At 49.8% G+C, this 19,837-nt stretch overlaps 2 pseudogenes; both read left to right on the top strand.

Annotated features, from left to right (window-relative positions):
* Positions 1-1,394: 1,394 nt before the first annotated feature.
* Positions 1,395-2,566, top strand: LOC126534760 (uncharacterized; annotated as a pseudogene).
* A 7,452-nt stretch (positions 2,567-10,018) lies between these two features.
* LOC126534753 (piggyBac transposable element-derived protein 3-like) lies at positions 10,019-10,855 on the top strand (annotated as a pseudogene).
* Positions 10,856-19,837: the final 8,982 nt, after the last annotated feature.

Below are 19,837 nucleotides of genomic sequence, written 5' to 3'. Positions count from 1 at the left end.
TCACCTAGCAAGGCGCGAATGGGGGCGGTTGCTTGCTAAAGGTTGGGCAGGAAGCGACCAATATGGTTAGCCATGCCGAGGAATCACCTAAACCCGGCGAGGTCCTTGGGTGGCTCCAAGCTGCGCAGTGCTTCGAGTTTGCTGGGACTTGGCGAGATACCGTTGGCGTCGATCACCACACCCAGAAACTCTACTTTGTCTTGACTGGAGCAGTATTTTCACTTGCTGATTTCAACTCCGGCTCTCTTTAGACGTTCAAGAACCTCCACAAGTCGCTTGTCGTGCTCTTCTGGATCTTTGCCAAAAACCAGAATGTCATCTATCATGTTGACGACGTTCGGTTGCCCTTCCAGAATTCGAGCCATTTCTCTCTGAAAATATGCCGGTGCTGAAGTCAAGCCAAAGGTAGACGACAGTAGCAGTAGCGTCCAAATGGTTTGATGAATGTGGTATACTCTTGGCATTCTCGGGACAATCGCACTTGATGAAATCCTGCTGACGCGTCGAGCTTTGAGAACAATTTAGCGTCGCCCAGCTGCCCGAGTACCCATTCGACCGTTAGAAGCACACGCTTTTCACGGAGAACTTCTTTGTTGAGCTTCGTTAAGTCCACACATATTCGGATTCCGCCTTATGCCTCCGGTACTGCGACCACACCGGCACACCATGGCGTCGGCTCCGTAATGCGCCTGATGATACCTTGTTTTTCCATCCGCTCCAGCTCCTCCTTTACCTGGCTGTACAGAGGAATGGGAATTCTGCGAGCTACACTAAGAGCAAATGGCCTGGCATTGGCGTTTGGCTGGAGTCGAGTAGTGTACTCCTCCCCTACAGTGCCAAGCCCTTCGAAGATGTCCTGGTCAGGGGTTGCATCGCTTGCAGTGCTAGCTTGCTTTTCAGGTCGCTGTGCGGCGTCGATGAACTTCCCGACTCCCAATGCGAGGATAGCGGGGTAGCCTAGTAGAGGTGTAGACTGCGAAGGCATGACGTATACTGACTGTACAGAGGTGCGGCTCTTCCACTCCAACGTAGCTGTGAATTGGACTGTTACTTTCAAAGGGCAATTTCCTGTGTCATACGTAAGTGCCGCGCGTCGCCCCTAGAAGATCGAAGCGGCCACCAAGCGCCGTGAACGACGAGGAAGACAACGGGTGCACGAGCACGCGAGCACGAGGGCGCGTGCGCAGTGTTCGATCCAGGCGGGCAGCAGCTTCGAGCTCCTGGGCGGAACGAGGCGAGGGTCGACATCTGACATCTGCCTTGGTCTTCAGACGCAAGAGATGCCGACGGCAAGCGGATATCTCAATGGACACCCTGTGTCGGTGCTGAGAGATTCCGGCTGCAGTACTGTGGTTGTCAGGCGTTCGATTGTGCCGGAAAAGAATTTCACCGGTATGACGCGTACCATTTACCTTCTGGACGGTTCGTTTAAGCGGCTTCCAGAGGCAAAGGTCTATGTAGACTGCCCCTTCTTCCGAGGAAGGACACTGGCACTCTGCATGGAAAGGCCACTCTATGATGTTGTTCTTGGGAACATCGACGGGGCGCTCTACCCTACTGATTTCAACCCATCACATGACCTGTCTGACGTGTCAAAGCGGCACAAAGACTCGGCGATAGCAGAAGAGCCTTTTCGACACCAAAGCGTGTGCCCGGATAGAGCTACCGTGAGTGCTGCGTCAAACCCTGCAACTGTGTCGACTGAGGCAACCGAGCAGGAGACGGATCCGTCTACTGAAGCAAAGGATGAAGGTGCTGCTGAAAGAGCTGGAGAAGGCCAGGAGGGCAGGAGACGAGCGTCCATTCGGGCCAATGGGCGTGTGAGTGAAGACAGTCTCGGTCACCGTCGCAAGCGGCGCAAGCCCAGAAGGGAGGCGGAAAGCCACAGCCAAAGTGAGCCCGAGGTCATTGACCGGAAGGGAGGAACTCCATGTCGGGGTGGGCTCCGTGTTTACCAGCGACGCGTCCCTCGGGACTGTTCAGACACAAGGTCACGTATTGATGTTGATGAAAGCATTCCCGAGTCACTTCGTTACGTCTGGGCTGATGACACGTGGAAGTGTTCATTGTTCATTGGGAACATGTCAAGCCAGGTGACCAAGGATGAAGTTCGTGCCCTGTCAGATGCCATCCGCAGTGTCCGCTTTATAAACAGGCACAGTGCATTCCTGGATTTTGAGAGCCCAGAAGTGGCTACTGCACAGCTGGAGCTCCTGCGCAGCAAGCAGCTCAAGGGGAAGCCAGTGCAGGTGGAACCTAGCAGTCCCCGAAGCAGTTCCACATACAAGTCAGACCCTACCTGCTGTATGTGCGAGGGCTTCCTGATGACAAAGGCATGTATACCCTTGGATCCCTATTTCCTGATGCCTTGCTCACTGACCGCCTTGAAGGCAAAGTGCTGCTGAGATTCAAGGACTATGAAAGTGCCATAAGTGCCGTCAAACAAGTTATTGCTCATGATGAGACAAACTACAAGTTCAGCTTTGCTGCTGTTCGTCCTAGATGGAACCGCCGGGGTCTGCCCCGAGCAGTGTGGCGTGAGTGGTCGCGAAAATGTAGGCTCTGACTACGTGAGTCGAATGTGAATTACAGGGTGAAGTGTGCCTACTGCAGTTATTGCGTTTGTCAACACTTCAGGAGCTACTACTGCGCGTGTGGAAAGACTTTTGCATGTGAACACATGGCGCCTTACAGACTGTGGACTTTGACCATGTACGTGCTTTGGAAAGTTGTTTTCATGAAACAACTTCTTAAATGGGGGGTGAAATGTCATACGTAAGTGCCGCGCGTCGCCCCTAGAAGATCGAAGCGGCGACCAAGCGCCGTGAACGACGAGGAAGACAACGGGTGCACGAGCACGGGAGCGCGAGGGCGCATGCGCAGTGTTCGATCCAGGCGGGTAGCAGCTCTGAGCTCCTGGGCGGAACGAGGCGAGGGTTCCTGCCAGGCGAGACGTCCGTGGCAAGGCGCGGAGGACCGCGGAGCCGAGCGTCGACGTCGCAGGGCCCCTGCTGCCAGTGCTCGAGACGCTGGCTGACCCGAGGGCCGCCGGTCCCTGAGCTGCGGCACCTGAGCGTGCCGAGCAGCGTTTCAGTCTGGCACCAGATGTTGCTGTACTAGACGAGGTCCTCACGTGTGACCGTCGCACGTGGATTGCGAGCGGCGCACGAGCTGGGCACCGAGGTCGTGCTGGACGTGCGACTGTAGCACGTCGGTCGCGAGCGGCGTGCGAGACGGAGATCGAGGACATGTGGAGCAAGGCGTCCCCTGGCTGCTGCCGCTGCGGCGTCCGAGCGTGCCGAGTCCGGGAACCGTGCTGAAGGGGCCCGAGCGTGTGGTCATCGCGGCCAGCTCCAGCACGGGAGACCGCGCGGTGCCGTGACCAGCGAACTGTGAGCCGCGCAACCCGGGACTGTTCCAGCCCGTGGACACACTGACTGCAGTTTCTGTGTATATTCTGACTGCAACTCTCTGTATATATTCATATTTTAAAGGTTGCTTTGAGTTTTATAAACGCACATAAATGACTCTCTGTCTTCCTTCCGCCTCACTGCGCACTAGCGAAAGTGCCGAACAGTCCTAATCACCACATCCTGGACTGGTGAGAAGATCTTCTGGTTTTTCGAGTCGCAACGGTACTCCGGAAAAAGTGCTTGGAACGACGGTAACTTCCGCTTCTGAGTCGACCTGGAATTTGAGTGGGACTGCATTCACGCGGACTCAAACAAACTTAGCCTTTGCCTCATGACTGCTCTTGACAGCATGCATCCCGATGGCATTTGACTGTCGGCTTTGCGAGCGCTGTTTCGCTAAGCAAACTGCTTCGAAGTGTCCTTTCTTCTTGCAAATATTGCAAACAGCTTTTTTGGCTGGACAAAATTTCCGCTGATGCTCATCTCTTCCGCAGAAGTGACACGATCTGTGCGCGCCGGTGAGGATCGTTTCTCTTGCTGCCGACGCTTGATTACGTGACGGCTTTGTCATCGGCCTGTGTTTAGCTACATCAACGGCGACTGGCCCAGATAACTAGCTTTCTCGTTCACGTTTTTTTTTCGTTCCACATCTTCGTGCAGCCGTGCATGCAGAAGCGTTTTATCGAGCGTCAAGTCAGAAGTACGGCAGAGTTGTTCCGATGACCTGCTGTCCAGCAGACCAACAATAAATTGGTCTCGAACGAGCCTGTCCTCAATGAACACTGAGCCGTAGTTGCATCTTTTTACCATGTTTCGCAACGCGGAATAAAAGGCATCGGCGCTCTCGTCTCCTTGCTGCGTCCGCTTGCGAAAACGATAACTCTCGTGAACTTCGTTTAGCGGGTGCACGAAATACGAAGTGAACTTGCTTTTAACAACATTGTACGACTGAACTTCTTCGGCCGACAAGTTGAAAGACGCCAGCACGCGTTGACCTTGAACACCCATGCAATAAAGAAGCGTTCGTTCGCGAACCTGGTCCGTAGCTTGGTGCAATCCTGTAGCTTAGGCATAGTCATCAAACTGCTCAATCTAGGTAGACCAAGCACTTGGGTGGGCGAAGTCGAAGCTCGATGGTTGCTGAAGTCCAGGTACCCCGGAAAACACAGCGTCCGGCTTGTTCGCCATTCATCATCATCATCAGCCTGGTTGCGCCCACTGCAGGACAAAGGCATCTCCCATATTTCTCCAACAACCCCGGTCATGTACTAATCGTGGCTATGCCGTCCCTGCAAACTTCTTAATCTCATCCGCCCACCTAACTTTCTGCCGCCCCCTGCTACGCTTCCCTTCCCTCGGAATCCAGTCCGTAACCCTTAATGACCATCGGTTATCTTACCTGCTCATTACATGTCCTGCCCATGCCCATTTGTTTTTCTTTATTTCAACTAAGATGTCATTAACTCGCGTTTGTTCCCTCACCCAATCTGCTGTTTTCTTTTCCCTTAACGTTACACCTATCATTCTTCTTTCCATAGCTCGTTGCGTCGTCCTCAATTTGAGTAGAACCCTTTTCGTAAGCCTCCAGGTTTCTGCCCCGTAGGTGAGTACTTGTAAGACACAGCTATTGTACACATTTCTCTTGAGGGATAATGGCAACCTGCTGTTCATGATCTGAGAATGCCTGCCAAACGCACCCCAGCCCATTCTTATTCTTCTGATGATTTCCGTCTCATGATCTGGATCCGCAGTCACTACCTGCCCTAAGTAGATGTATTCCCTTACGACTTCCAGTGCCTCGCTGCCTATTGTAAATTGCTGTTCTCTTCCGAGACTATTAAACATTACTTTAGTTTTCTGCAGATTAATTTTTAGACCGACTCTTCTGCTTTGGCTCTCCAGTTCAGTGAGCATGCATTGTAGTTGGTCCCCTGAGCTACTAAGCAAGGCAATATCATCAGCGAATCGCAAGTTACTAAGGTATTCTCCATTAACTTTTATCCCCATTTCTTCCCAATCTAGGTCTCTGAATACCTCCTGTAAACACGCTGTGAATAGCATTGGAGAGATCGTATCTCCCTGCCTGACGCCTTTCTTTACTGGGATTTTGTTGCTTTCTTTATGGAGCCCATTCTTATTCTTCTGATGATTTCCGTCTCATGATCTGGATCCGCAGTCACTACCTGCCCTAAGTAGATGTATTCCCTTACGACTTCCAGTGCCTCGCTGCCTATTGTAAATTGCTGTTCTCTTCCGAGACTGTTAAACATTACTATAGTTTTCTGCAGATTAATTTTTAGACCCACTCTTCTGCTTTGGCTCTGCAGGTCAGTGAGTATGCATTGTAGTTGGTCCCCTGAGCTACTAAGCAAGGCAATATCATCAGCGAATCGCAAGTTACTAAGGTATTCTCCATTAACTTTTATCCCCATTTCTTCCCAATCTAGGTCTCTGAATACCTCCTGTAAACACGCTGTGAATAGCATTGGAGAGAGCGTATCTCCCTGCCTGACGCTTTTCTTTACTGGGATTTTGTTGCTTTCTTTATGGAGCCCATTCTTATTCTTCTGATGATTTCCGTCTCATGATCTGGATCCGCAGTCACTACCTGCCCTAAGTAGATGTATTCCCTTATGACTTCCAGTGCCTCGCAGCCTATTGTAAATTGCTGTTCTCTTCCGAGACTGTTAAACATAACTTTAGTTTTCTGCAGATAAATTTTTAGACCAACTCTTCTGCTTTGGCTCTCCAGGTCAGTGAGCATGCATTGTAGTTGGTCCCCTGAGCTACTAAGCAAGGCAATATGATCAGCGAATCGCAAGTTACTAAGGTATTCTCCATTAAGTTTTATCCCCATCTCTTCCCACTCTAGGTCTCTGAATACCTCCTGTAAACACGCTGTGAATAGCATTGGAGAGATCGTATCTCCCTGTCTGACGCCTTTCTTCATCGGGATTTTGTTGCTTTTTTATGGAGGACTACGGTGGCTGTGGAGCCGCTATAGATATCTTTCAGTATTTTTACATACGGCTCGTCTACACCCCGATTCCGTAATGCCTCCATGACTGCTGAGGTTTCGACAGAATCAAATGCTTTCTCGTAATCAATGAAAGCTATATATAAGGGTTGGTTATATTCTGCACATTTTTCTATCACCTGATTGATAGTGTGAATATGGTCTATTGTTGAGTAGCCTTTACGGAATCCTGCCTGGTCCTTTGCTTGACAGAAGTCTAAGGTGTTCCTGATTCTATTTGCGATTACCTTAGTAAATACTTTGTAGGCAACGGACAGTAAGCTGATCGGTCTATAATTTTTCAGGTATTTGGCGTCCCCTTTCTTATGGATTAGGAATATGTTAGCGTTTTTCCAAGATTCCGGTATGCTCGACGTTATGAGGCATTGCATATACAGGGTGGCCAGTTTCTCCAGAACAATCTGCCCACCATCCTTCAACAAATCTGCTGTTACCTTATCCTCCCCAGCTGCCTTCCCTCTTTGCATATCTCCCAAGGCTTTCTTTACTTCTTCCGGCATTACCTGTGGGATTTCGAATTCCTCTAGACTATTTTTTTTCTTGCACTATCGTCATGGGTGCCACTGGTACTGTACTGTTCGCCATTAGAGAGGGCGAACGGCGACCACTTCTGACACCATGTACGATGTGGGGTGCTGACAGACGCTAGCTGCGTCTACCCAAGTAGCTCGAAGCCGCCTTGACCGAATGAATGCTCCACAATATTATTCAACAACCACACATACAGAACGCATGGCGCGTAGCGTCCTCTACAGCATTCAGAGACCTGGAGTGGGAAGAATTGGGGATAAGAGTTAATGGAGGATACTTCAGTAGCTTGCGATTCGCTGATGATACTGCCTTGCTTAGTAACTTAGGGGACCAATTGGAATGCATGCTCACTGACCTGTCTCAAATTAATCAGCACAAAACTAAAGTAATGTTTAAAAATTTAGGAAGAGAACTGCAGTTTACGATAGGTAGCGATACACTGGAAGTGGTAAGGGAATACATCTGCTTAGGCCAGGTAGCGACCACGGATCCGGATCATGAAACTAAAATTATCAGAAAAATAAGGATGGGCTTGGGAGCGTTTGGCAGGCATTCTCAAATCATGATCAGCAGGTTGCCATTATCCCTCAAGAGAAAAGTGTATAACAGCTGCGTCTTATCAGCACTCACGTATGGGGCAGAAACCTGAAGGCTTACAAAAAGGGTTCTGCTTAAACTGAGGACGACGTAATGAGCTATGGAAAGAAGAATGGTGGGTGTAACCTTAAGGGATAAGAAAAGAGCAGACTGGGTGAGGGAACAAACGCGAGTTAATGACATCTTAGTTGAAATCAAGAAAAACAATGGGCATGGGCGGGACATGTAATGACGAGGGAAGATAATCCATGGTCATTAAGGGTTACGGTCTGGATTCAAAGGGAAGTGGGGCGTAGCGGGGGGTGGCCGAAAGTTAGGTGGGCGGGCGACACTAAGAAGTTTGCAGGGAGAACATGGCCACAATTAGTACGTGACCGGGATAGTTCGAGAAGTATGGGAGAGGCCTTTGCCCGGCAGTGGGCTCCGCGGCCAAGGAACTTCTTCCGAGACCGACAATCTTGAGGTCGATGAGTTGCTGCATAAGTACGAGCGCGTGAGCGCCACACGTTTGAATGGCTTTAGCGTTTAGACATTAACCCTTTACTGCACCTGGTTGCACACATGCAACATACCGTTAAACTGCCATAAAAACAAAATCTAAGTTCACCTGGTTCTTCCTGTACATCATGTTGCATTTCTGCAACAGTAGTTTTAGAAACGCACCTTCATTTTCTGTCCTCTGTGTTTATTCTGCGCAACTATTGCCAAACAAACATGGTGGACGCTGCTCGCGCCAGCACGTAGCTATACAGGTAAGTTTGGCCTGTTATAAATGCCTTTCTGAACGTTGTAACCTGTGAAAAAAAAATGTTAAGCTGTGTAATACATCCTCCTAATCGTTTAGATGGCAAAAATTGTTTTTTTCTCGCAATAGTTTGCTTCTCACGACGGAAAGTTACTACGTTGCGTATTTGCAACAACGTGCTCACTGGGTTTGTTTTTTGTTATCGAACTAGAAATGGATCCTAAACGCTTTTATTGCCGAGCAATTCCGTCAGATAGCCATGACAGTGAACTTTCCGGTAGTGACGACGACCCCGAGTGTAAGTCTGTTTGGATTTATCGTGTGTGAAATGTGTTGCCTGGTAGAATGCCCGAATTTTTTTATCAGTCTGGCATCGTTACGGCTTCACCCTTATATCTGTGCTCCTGCGTTTTAAATTTTTGATTATAACCCGAAGACACCGTGCATAGTGGTTCCGTCTTCTTTCAATATACAGAGGCACCTTGTTTTCTATATCTGCATTTCGCTTTCTTTTACCGCTTATTTTATTCCCTGTATATCGCTGCATATGTTCAACGTGATCTCGAAAAGCTATGTGACAGCACAAGCGAGTCGAGTGCATGCTCCAACGACGACGAAGATACAGCAAATGGCACAACACCTGGCCACCGCTTTATACAAGCTAAGAGAAGGATAATTTGGAAGAAGGCGAATCTAGTGAGAGATCCGGAGACAGTTCAGTTCTCTGGACAAAGTGAACTCCATGAGTACATTTCACAACTAGAGACACCATTCCAATACTTCCAGGTTTCTCTTCCATGGCTTGCTGATTTGGCTAATTGCAGATCAGAGAAATTCGTATGCGCTCAAGAAAGACGCGAGTCAGGCCCTTTGTACCACCGCAGAAGATCTGGAAGTGTTTATTGGGATGTGCTGCATGTGGATGTCGATCACTCAAATGAGGAACTCGAGGTGCTACTGGAGTGCAGAAACTAGGATTAGCCAAGTGGCTGACAACTTTCCTGTGGATCGCTTTGAAAAACTGAAGCATAACACCCACTTCATTGACAATAGTACTCTCGGCCCAAAGGAAGCGCCAGGAAGAGATCGGCTTACGAAAGTGCGTCCTCTCATTGATACCATCAATGATCAGTTGTCGCTTGTGCCTCTTGAAGAGCATCTGTCTATTGATGAACAGATCATACCCTTCAAAGGTAGAAGCTCCCTCAAGCAGTGCTGTCCCAAGAAGCCCAAAAAATGGGGTTACAATGTTTTCGTGCTCTCCGGTGTAAGCGGCTTCTCCTACAAATTGGAGGTGTATACCAGACAGGAGAACTCGGCGCAAAGACTTTCAGGAGAGCCTGACTGTGGAGCGAGTGAAAATGTTGTTCGCTTGAGTAGAATGATTCCGAGAGGCGTACACCACAAAGTGTACTTCGACAACTATTTCAACTCGCACATGTACCCGACTGACACGTGGTGATACCATTCCTGAGCTTGCGCAGATGAGTTTTGTGTCTTATTTCTTTTTTCGCCTCAGTGCTCCCTTCAGTTGATAGTCGGCGTTCGTGTTGTCCACTTCTCTACTCTTGTGTCCTGTCTGCACGCCTCACCTCTTTCTTGCATAATGAATACTTACCAACTAGCTCAGCTTTCTGTCGTTCTAATACTTCAACTGCCCAAGTTTGCAGGTGTACCTAGAAAAAGAGTCTGTACACTGCATTGGTACTGTGCGGACAAACCGGGTTCCTGCAGTGAGCCTGCCTAGCGAGCAGGAAATGAAAAAAAAGGAAGAGGACATTTTGAAGAGAGGGTTGCAGTTGTGGATGGAATTGAACTGTAATGCACAAGGTACCAAGATACCCGAGCAGTCACTTTGTTCTCCTCCTTTGTTGGAACACAGCCTGCTACAAGTGCATCAAAATATAATCGTCAAAAAAAAAAAAGAGCAGAGTGAGATACCATGCCCTGCAGTGATCACCATCTACAACAAGATCATGGGAGGCGTCGACCTTTTGAACTCCGTCATCTCCATTTACCGTCCCTACGTAAAGTCGAAAAGATATTATTTTGGTGTTTTTCTGCACATTCTTGACTTGACAGCTGTAAATGCTTGGTTGCTTTACAAGAGGAACATCATGAAAAAACGCGATCAGTACACTGAAACGCTACTTCCGTTGGCTGAGTTCAGCATGGACCTGGCTGCATCACTCTGCAAGGCTGGGAAGACGGCGCTGAAAAAGCGAGGAAGGCCTAGCAATGAGCCAATAGAACAAGCCTGTGATGAGAAGAAATAAAAGGGACCATCAACTCCAACTCAGGATGTCAGGCTAGATCATGAATTATTTCTCATCTACGAAGCTTTGTCTCAGTGCTCATTATTTTTATTTATTTCCTCAGGTTGGTCACTGGGTTCTTTGGAGCAAGAAGCGGCAGCGCTGCAAGCTTCCACGCTGCACAGGAATCTTCATGAGCTACTGCGTTAAGTGTGGACTGCGTCTCTGTTCCACAAACAAGAGCAATTGCTTTTTTGTGTAGCACACTACAAGATGAGTCCACCGTGTCTAATTACTTACTGATTACTGCTCAAGGTATAGAACCAACCTTTTCAAGCAAGCAAGTGAAATAGCCTTCTATTGTACGATGTGTTCCCCCTTGCTGATTGTCACGTAAATAAATGTTACAGTTTGAAACACAATAAGCCGGGCTTTCCTCAACTTTTTCTTTACGTGCACGTTGTTGCAAATATGCAACGTACCCTTTTTCTGCCAATACAAACTTTAAAAGTCCACTGAAGATATTTTTTTGATAGTACAGCTATTGTTATGGCTCCCTGCAACGACATGAATAATTTTATGGCAAAATAAAAAATTGTGCAGTAAAGGGTTAAAGGGCTTTAGCGTTCAAACAGGCCTCTTATAACAGAGAAAGCAACCATGCTGTTTGTCCATACCTCATCAATATCCATGCACCTTCAAAAAAAGTTGCACCTTCTTGGCAAAGGTACAGCATCGATTGCGAATGGAAAGTAGTGGACAGCTATGCAAATTAAGACAGCTTTAGCGGCCATGTGAACTAACAAACCTAGGCCTACTAACTTAATCAAGAAGCATTGTGTCTCGCGCCCGCAAGAAAACGTCAACCCACCTAACTCGGTGAACGCGGAAACTTCATGTCAGAACGCCGCAGGGAGAAATCACGGTAGCAGCGTCGAGCGAACTGACCTTCGTGCTGGATCTCGCAATAGTGCGAACTAAGCTCAGAAAACACAGCGCTCGGCCAACAGTGGCGCCATCGCAGATGGGTTTAAAGGTACAGCGGCCCGCCCGCACGGCTGCCCACGCCGACCGTAGTAGAACGTGCCCTTCCTTCCTACCTGCCCACAGACCTTGTCCCCGTCGCAGCTGGCTTTCAAGATACAGTGATCCGGGCGGGCGGGCATGGTTACCCGGGCCGCCTGGAGTAGGACGCCCCCTCCTTTCCCCCCCCGAAGCCTTGCACGCGACAGAAGACGATGTGGTTCCTCCCCGCTATCCTTTCATGCGCGACATTGAGCCGCGATTGCTGCCTCACTGTTGCATGATTTAACTTGCACATACAGCACATGGCGCTGGGCGACGATTTTATCACTGTTGGACTTTATCTGTAACCTCGCGGTGATGCGGATGGCAGAAATGCCCTTAGAGTGTCCATATATGCTCTACCGGCACAATATTAGGGCAATGTTTCAAGAGGTGAGGACCGCAGGAAACATGAGGGAGCACAGTAAGTCCAATTTTCATCCAGATATCCCCTGAGCCAAGGAGGATGTGAGAGAGGGAAAACGAAGAGGGAAAGGTGGGGGAGGTTAACGAAGAACGTGCGTGGTTGGGTACCCTACACTTGGGGAGAGGTAAAAGGAAAAAAACACATAAAGGAAAAATAAAAAGTAATAGTCAGTTATTCATAATCAGTCGCAGAGCAATCTCCACTGCCACAACTGTTCATACAATCTAGTTGACTTGAAGAAACGTAGAAGGGTTTTTGTAGCCTTTTCCATGCAAGAACGCCTAGGTCATAGTAGAAAGCTCTTCTGAGAGCGCTCTGCTGTCTAGCATGTTGAGTGTCGCTTGTAAAATACGTCGTTGACTTTCAAATGATGTACTGTGACACGGAAGGTGTCCTGAGTCTCACCTCCGCCGCAGAAATTTATTTCCGCACTGTTGGCTAAGATATTCTACGATGTGAAGCAGTGGAAATATAAGCGCATACACTTTTACTCTGAGTAATACCCTCCCAGAGGGCCTTTGAGGTTATGGTGAAATAAATAAAATAAATATAAAGCAATCTAATACTATTACAGACGATAAAAGGTATATCCTTACAATAATCTAATTCCGGGAAACTCAGCGGTCGTTCTGTTTTGCTTGGTAAACAGGGCAAAAGAAATGCTTTTTGAATATCGGGGCGCTGCTCATACCCTAGGGTTGTGAAATTGCTCCCCAAAAGGTGAAGAAAGACGTGATGGGCAGGCTGAGATCTCGCGTCATCTACCTTCTACCGCGGCTTCTGCAGGCGCCGTACGCTTTATCATTATTGTATATGCCCCAGCAGGGAGCAGAGTTGAAAATAACTATTCCGTCGCCGCTCGCACTGCTATTCGCCGAGCGCTATCACATGGCGCAAAATGACATCAAATGTTCAAATCGACGCGGTGAATCAAACTTTACAAATACGATGCCGACTCGTCGTTTCCGTCAGTACCATCAACATTGCAATCACCGGACACTCGGGCGAGCGGTGTATGTACGACAGCTGTATGTACGACATCGACGGTATTAAGTGTAGGACTTTGTTGAAGTGATAGAAAACACATCATATCGACACCTGTATTCCACTATGACTAAGGTGCAGCGCACAAAACTGCTCAAGCAACAAGGAAGGTGACAAAACGCGGTGCCACGCGAACGGAAAGACATGCGTCGGCGATTGGTATGGCTACTACGTATTAGCCGAGACCGTCCGGCTCTGAAAGGAGCCAGGATATTCCAGATACGATCACCTTGTTTACACTACAGTAGTATTTATCACGAGTAACGCCCTTGCTAACATAGAGATGCGTACGGTTGGTATGAAAGGTTGCTCCCTTGTACGATTTTTCGCATATATGTGAAGCGCGACACCGACACCGGACAGAGAATGAACGACACGTATATAATAATAATATATGGGGTTTTACGTGCCAAAACCACTTTCTGATTATGAGGCACGCCGTAGTGGGGGACTCCGGAAATTTTGACCACCTGGGGTTCTTTAACGTGCACCTAAATCTAAGTACACGGGTGTTTTCGCATTTCGCCCCCATCGAAATGCGGCCGCCGTGGCCAGGATTCGATCCCGCGACCTCGTGATCAGCAGCCTAACACCATCGCCACTGCGCAACCACGGCGGGTGACACGTATATGTCGCGCAACACAAATACGCCAAGAAAGTTATCTTACGAACTAGTCCACTTTGCTGTGTTGCTTGTGTGATTATTCCGACTATACGGCTCTCGAACAGTTTTCAAAACAGAGTAAATACAAGTGGACACAATTTACTCGCTGCACCTTGGATTTTCTCTCCCCGTTTTTCTTCGGCGTTCTAATTTTTTACGAAACGTTGATTTATGTGCTAGTGTTCATTGTTTTGTAGTAAACAAAAACCTCGCGCACTCCCACTTATGAGACAGCTGTGGTATGTTCACCATTTACCGCTGTTGCATGTGGGTCGCAAGCCCCAAAGGTAGCGTTGGCCTGGCGGCCTGAGGCACAGCTGGAAGCATCCGAAGGTCCTGGCAAAGGATGAGTCGACTGCTAACAGAACAACTTGTTTATTATAGGATCGCAAAAGAGCGGCCGGTCAGGTCGACCGAAGTGGAGACACGGGAGACCACGTTACTCGACGGAAGAAATCGAAGCCTCTCTCTTGGCATCCGGGGGCAGCTGCTTTTATACACTCGGAGTGGAGGGCAAGAAGGAACGGCTCCGATGAGGCGTACGTGACGGCGGCGCACGGACACGTTGAGACAAGAAGTGACGCATCCGCCGGGCCGGCACCGGTCAGACGTCCTCGCTTCACAGTTGGGGAGCTCCTCTCCCCGGCTGCCGCGCTTTGACAAGCGTGGGCACCAACATGCACACAAACTCACATACAGACACGAAGACACCTGGCATTGAAACATGCCTGGACGCGCATAGCAAGAGGCGCTGGGACAGCGCTGAACTGGCCAAAATGTCCGCCGCTGTGAACGAAGCCCCAGCGTCCGTTGCATCCGCGCCGGCTATACCGCACGTCGGAGGCGAAACGTAACACACCGCCCCGCCGGGAGAAGGAGATCCCGATGGTCAGGGGACTGCATCCGCTGTCCGGAGGGATGTCGCTCGATGATGCTCATAACCGAAGTCGGTCGTCCCTCGGCGTCTCTTGAGCGCAGCGCACCGAGAAGGCCTCGTTCTCACGTTCAGGTTCACAGAGGACGTAGCAAAGGGACTTCGGGAGAGTTGCCATTTTTGTTCTCGTTCCCAGCAAGCGTTAGAACTACGCAGAAACTCAACCACTCAGTCAGCAAGCACGACACAACCCTCACTAAGCCATGCCAGGCTCTTTCCCCTTTTATACTACTGCCTCGTTCCTTACAGTAGTCTAGCAACACTCAGAACGCGTCCACAAATTGGAAAATTGCACTAGAAAGCACGTCATGACTTTGAAACCCTAAACAAAAGCAATATGCTAAAAATCCTGCCTCAGGAAGAAAAACATCAGTAACAAACAACTTTGAGGCTGATTCCTACGTCAGGGGCCTCGACTTAAGCCATCGGCATTGCCGTTGAGACTCCCCTTTTTGTAACGCACCTCAAAGGAATATTGTTGCAAAGCGAGGCTCCAGCGCAGGAGGCGACCATTTTTGGAAGAGATGGTCTGCAGCCATTGGAGAGGGCAGTGATCGGTCTCAACGATAAACCTGGAGCCGGCTAGGTAGCATGACAATTTCTGAACAGCCCCCACGAAACACGCACACTCTTTCTCGGTGGCGCTGTACGCCTACTCACGACTGGTCAGCTTATGACTAGCATACAGGGAGGGGTGTTCAACTTCTCCATTTTCCCGTTGGCACAGTACAACGCCCAGGCCTCGCTCACTAGCATCGCACTGAACAACGAACCCTTTTGTGTAGTCTGGCGATCGTAGCACAGGCTGGCTTGTTAGGGCGCTCTTTAGGGCGCTAAAAGCTATTTTCCTTGTCTCGTCCCAGACGACTTTTTGGGGCTCTGTTTTTTTTAGAGCATCTGTCAGGGGAGCCGCGATATCAGAGTACCTGGGGATCTACCTCTTATAGCAGCCGGCGACACCTAAGAACGACCGAATATCGGTCTTCGTGCGTGGTTGTGGGAAGTCTCGCACAGCGGCCACCTTTATTTCAGAGGGGCGGCGATGACCCCGCCTAATCACGTGACCGAGGTAGACAACCTCGGCCTGTGCTACCTGGCACTTGGGGCACTTGACTGTCAAGCCCGCTTCGCGCAGGGGGGTTAGCACTGCCCGTAAGTGTGCCATATGCTCAGACCAGGATGCGGAGAATATCACTACGTCGTCTAAATACGGTAAAGCGAATTCTTCCTGTCCCCGCAACACTTTGTCCATGAGGCTCGAAAAGCAGTATGGCGCGTTCTTCAAACCGAAACTCAAAACTTTCGGACGGAATGTTCCCATTGGTGAAATGAACGCCGCATACCTACAAGCCTCTTCTGTAAGGGGAACCTGCCAATAACCCCTGACATGATCTAGGGTGGAAATAAACTGAGCGCTACTAACTTTCTCAAAGCGCTCCTCGGTGTTAGGGATCGGATAAATTTGCTCCTTAGTGATGGAATTAAACCTGCGGTACTCGACGCAAGGACGAGGTTCCTCTCCCGGTACCTCAACTAAAATCAAAGGGGAGGTATTATCACTCTCACCCGCCTCAATAACACCGAGCTGTAGCATTTTCTTTACCTCAGCCTCCATAATATCACGGTGGCGGGTTGACACCCGGTACGCCTTCGATTGTACTGGCTCTGGGGAGGTAAGTTCTATTTCGTGAGTAAGGACAGACGTCCTACCAGGCCTCTCAGAGAACTGACCTTGAAACTCTTGTAAGAGCTGGTGTAGTTCGGTTTCCTTCTCAGGCGACAGCGGTGCTTTACTGATTAAGTCACTAATGACTTGATCGGTGTCTTCCCTGTTCGTCACTGAGCCTAGTCCCAGAAGCTCGACCGGAAGGTCTTCGGGAACGTTTAGCACCATACACACCACTGCTTCCCGTTGTCTATAGGGTTTGAGCAGATTACAGTGGTAAACTTGGTGTGCTTTCCGTTTTCCTGGCAGACTCACCGCATAGTTAACGTCCGACAGTTGTTTTTGAGTGACCCGTGCTGGGCCCTCCCACTGCACGTCGAGTTTATTTTTTAGCGATGTGTGCAATATCATTAACTCATCGCCCACCTCAAAACGACGGGCCCTGGCTGTCCGATCCTAATAAACCTTGGCCCTCTGCTGGGCCTTTGCCATTGCTTCACCTGACAACTCCTGTGCCCTTCTTAAGCGTTCGAGGAGCCTAAGCACGTACTCCACCGCGACTGGGTCGTCGCCCCTGCCTTCCCACGAGTCTCGAAGCATGCGAATCGGAGGCCGCAGCGAGCAACCGTACACCAGCTCAGCTGGCTAAAACCCCGTAGCCGCATGCAGCGCGGTCCTTAATGCAAACATCATCCCAGGCAGACACAGCTCCGAGTCAGTTTGTTGTTCAAAACACAATGCTCTCAACACGCGCTTCATGACTGAGTGGAGCTTCTCAACGGAATTCGACTATGGGTGGTGCACTGAGCTGTGTAACAGCTTTACCCCACACCTTTCGAGAAAGGCTGTCGTCAAAACGCTAGTAAACGCTGTGCCCTGATCTGACTGGATTTCCGCAGGGAAAGCAACTCGCGCAAATATGGACAGTAGTGCATTGGCTATCTCAACTGAGCTTAGTTCTTTAAGCGGCACTGCTTCAGGGAACTTTGTCGCTGGGCAGATCACAGTGAAAATGTGTCGGTACCCCGTAGTTGCTACCGGCAGAGGTCCCACCGTATCAATAACGTGCCGTCTAAAGGGCTCCGTAATGATAGGTACCAAATTCAACGGCGCCCTCGATTTGTCCCCTGGTTTGCCCACCCACTGATGGGTGTCACATGTCCTCACAAAGTGTTCTGCGTCACGAAAACACTCTGACCAATAGTACTCTTGAAAGAGACGGTCCTTAGTTTTCTTAACTCCTAGGTGTCCGGACCACGAACCTCCATGCGACAAGCGCAACAGATCCTGACGGTAGCACTGAGGCACGATCAGCTGATCGAACTCCACTCCCCTGCGGTCTAGATACTTCCGGTACAGGACCCCACTTCTTTCCACAAAACGAGCATTTTTCTTGGCGATACCTTCCTTGACATTGCAGCGCATGTTTTCTAGGCTGCCATCCCTTCTTTTCTCGGCTATCAAAGCCGACCGGCTGACTTTTAACTACCTATTAAGTCCATCTGACGTGGGCACGATGGGCAAATCTGCAGAAAGCTCTTCTAACTTTCCCGTGTCGGGCATTTCCTCCCCAGTATCTGGTGCCTTCAACGCTACAGGCTCAATTTTATTCAGTTCGGACGTGCTCTGAATATCAGCTTGCTGTGCCTCCGAGCCTTTCTCATTGCTCGACAACGTCGGCCCCGCAACTACCACCTTTGCAGCGAGCTCCCGAACTCTCGATCTAGTTAAGGCCTGAACTCTAGCCTCACCAAACAAAAGCCCCTTCTCGCACAGAAGGTGATCGGACCTGTTCGAAAATAGGTATGGGTACTGGGGGGGGGGGGGGGGGGGGGGGCGGTCAGCATAGGGGGGGGGGGGGGGGGGGGGGGGGCGGTCAGCATAGATCACACTGCGGCCTCCGTCTGAAGTGCTCCGAAAGGTCCTTCAATAAGCACTTTTGCTACGGGAAGACACACGCTATGAGCTTCCACGGCTTGCTTGATCCATGCGCACTCGCCCGTTCACATATCGGGTTCTACGTAAGAGAGGTGAACTACATTCATTGTGCCTGCGGAATCACGAAGCACTCGGCACTCTTTCCCGTTCACGAGGATGTCTCGCATGTAAGGCTCGAGAAGCTTCATGTTCTAGTCAGTGCTGCCTAATGACAAAAACACGACTTTTGTTTTTGTTTCTGGACACTGCACTGAAAAGTGACCCGGCTTCTGGCACGTATAACACACGCGCGCTTGGCTCGTCTTGAACCACTTTCTGCGTTCAGCTTCGGCTGCCGCCGTCTCCCTACGTTCGGTCGGACTGCTTTCACTCGCATCCGCACTACGTGTGTCCCCCCTTGCTCTCATAGGCGTGAACATCGGCCTCTCAAACTTGGAGCCAAATTCACCCTTTTGACCGTCCTTAGCTCCACGAGCCCGACGCGTCACAAGCTCCTCGGCTAGCTCGGCGGCTTTAGCCACCGTACTAACGTCTGGCCTATCCAAGACCCATTACCGCACGTTCTCAGGCAACCGACTATAAAACTGTTCCAGCCCGAAACACTGGAGAACTTTGTCGTGGTCACCAACGCTTTCTCTTCTTTGAGCCACTCCTGCATGTTTGACATAAGCCTGTAGGCTAACTCTGTATATGACTCACTTCTGCCTTTCTCATTTTCCCGAAACTTCCGACGGAACGCCTCCGCTGAGAGACTGTACTTTTTTAGCAGACTCGATTTCACTTGGTCGAAATCCTATGCCTCCTCTCTCCTCAAGCGAGCCACTACGTCGGCCGCCTCGACGGCTAACAAAGTGAGCAAGCGCTGTGGCCACGTTTCCCGAGAGAACCCCTGCTTCTCGCACGTTCGCTCAAAGTTAACCAGGAACAAACCAATGTCCTCTCCAAGCTTAAACGGCCGCATCAGGTCAGTCATTTTTAACGATACTCGTTCTGCACCGTGTGCCTCACTTCCATTTCGAGCGCGTTCCATCTCTACATCGAGACGCTTCATTTCCAAAGCGTGTTGACGTTCGCGCTCGTCTTTCTCTTTTTGCTCTTTATGTTCGCGCTCATGTCTTTTTGCCGTCTCCCTCTCCACAATGGTCTCAAGGCATTCCGACAGCTCGTCATCCTCAGCTTCTAACTCAAGAATAGTCCTTAGCAGTTCTGGTTTTCTGAGTTTGTCTGAGACATCCAGACCCAACTCTCTTGCAAGCTCCAGCAATTTTGGTTTGCGCAACGACTTCCAATCCATGGCTGCTCTGAATGCTGCTTTCTCTACTGTCTACTATTGTCTTGCCGCAAACTAACCCGGCAGCAACGACAACGACGATTACCAGCTCTGTTTTTGACACTAACAAAAGCCTGGCAAAACTCAGAAGAAGAAAGTCCCGCACTCACCAAACCTCGCAGCCAAGAATTCAGCGCAGTCGTTCCGCTGCAGGCAAGCAGTCATCACACGGGGCTCGTTGCACTGCTCCC

Source organism: Dermacentor andersoni, unplaced genomic scaffold, assembly GCF_023375885.2.
Source record: "Dermacentor andersoni unplaced genomic scaffold, qqDerAnde1_hic_scaffold ctg00000039.1, whole genome shotgun sequence".
In the NCBI taxonomy this organism is placed as follows: Eukaryota; Metazoa; Arthropoda; class Arachnida; order Ixodida; family Ixodidae; genus Dermacentor; species Dermacentor andersoni.
The sequence above is the reverse complement of the archived record's forward strand: the minus strand, read 5'-3'. Positions and strand labels throughout refer to the sequence as shown.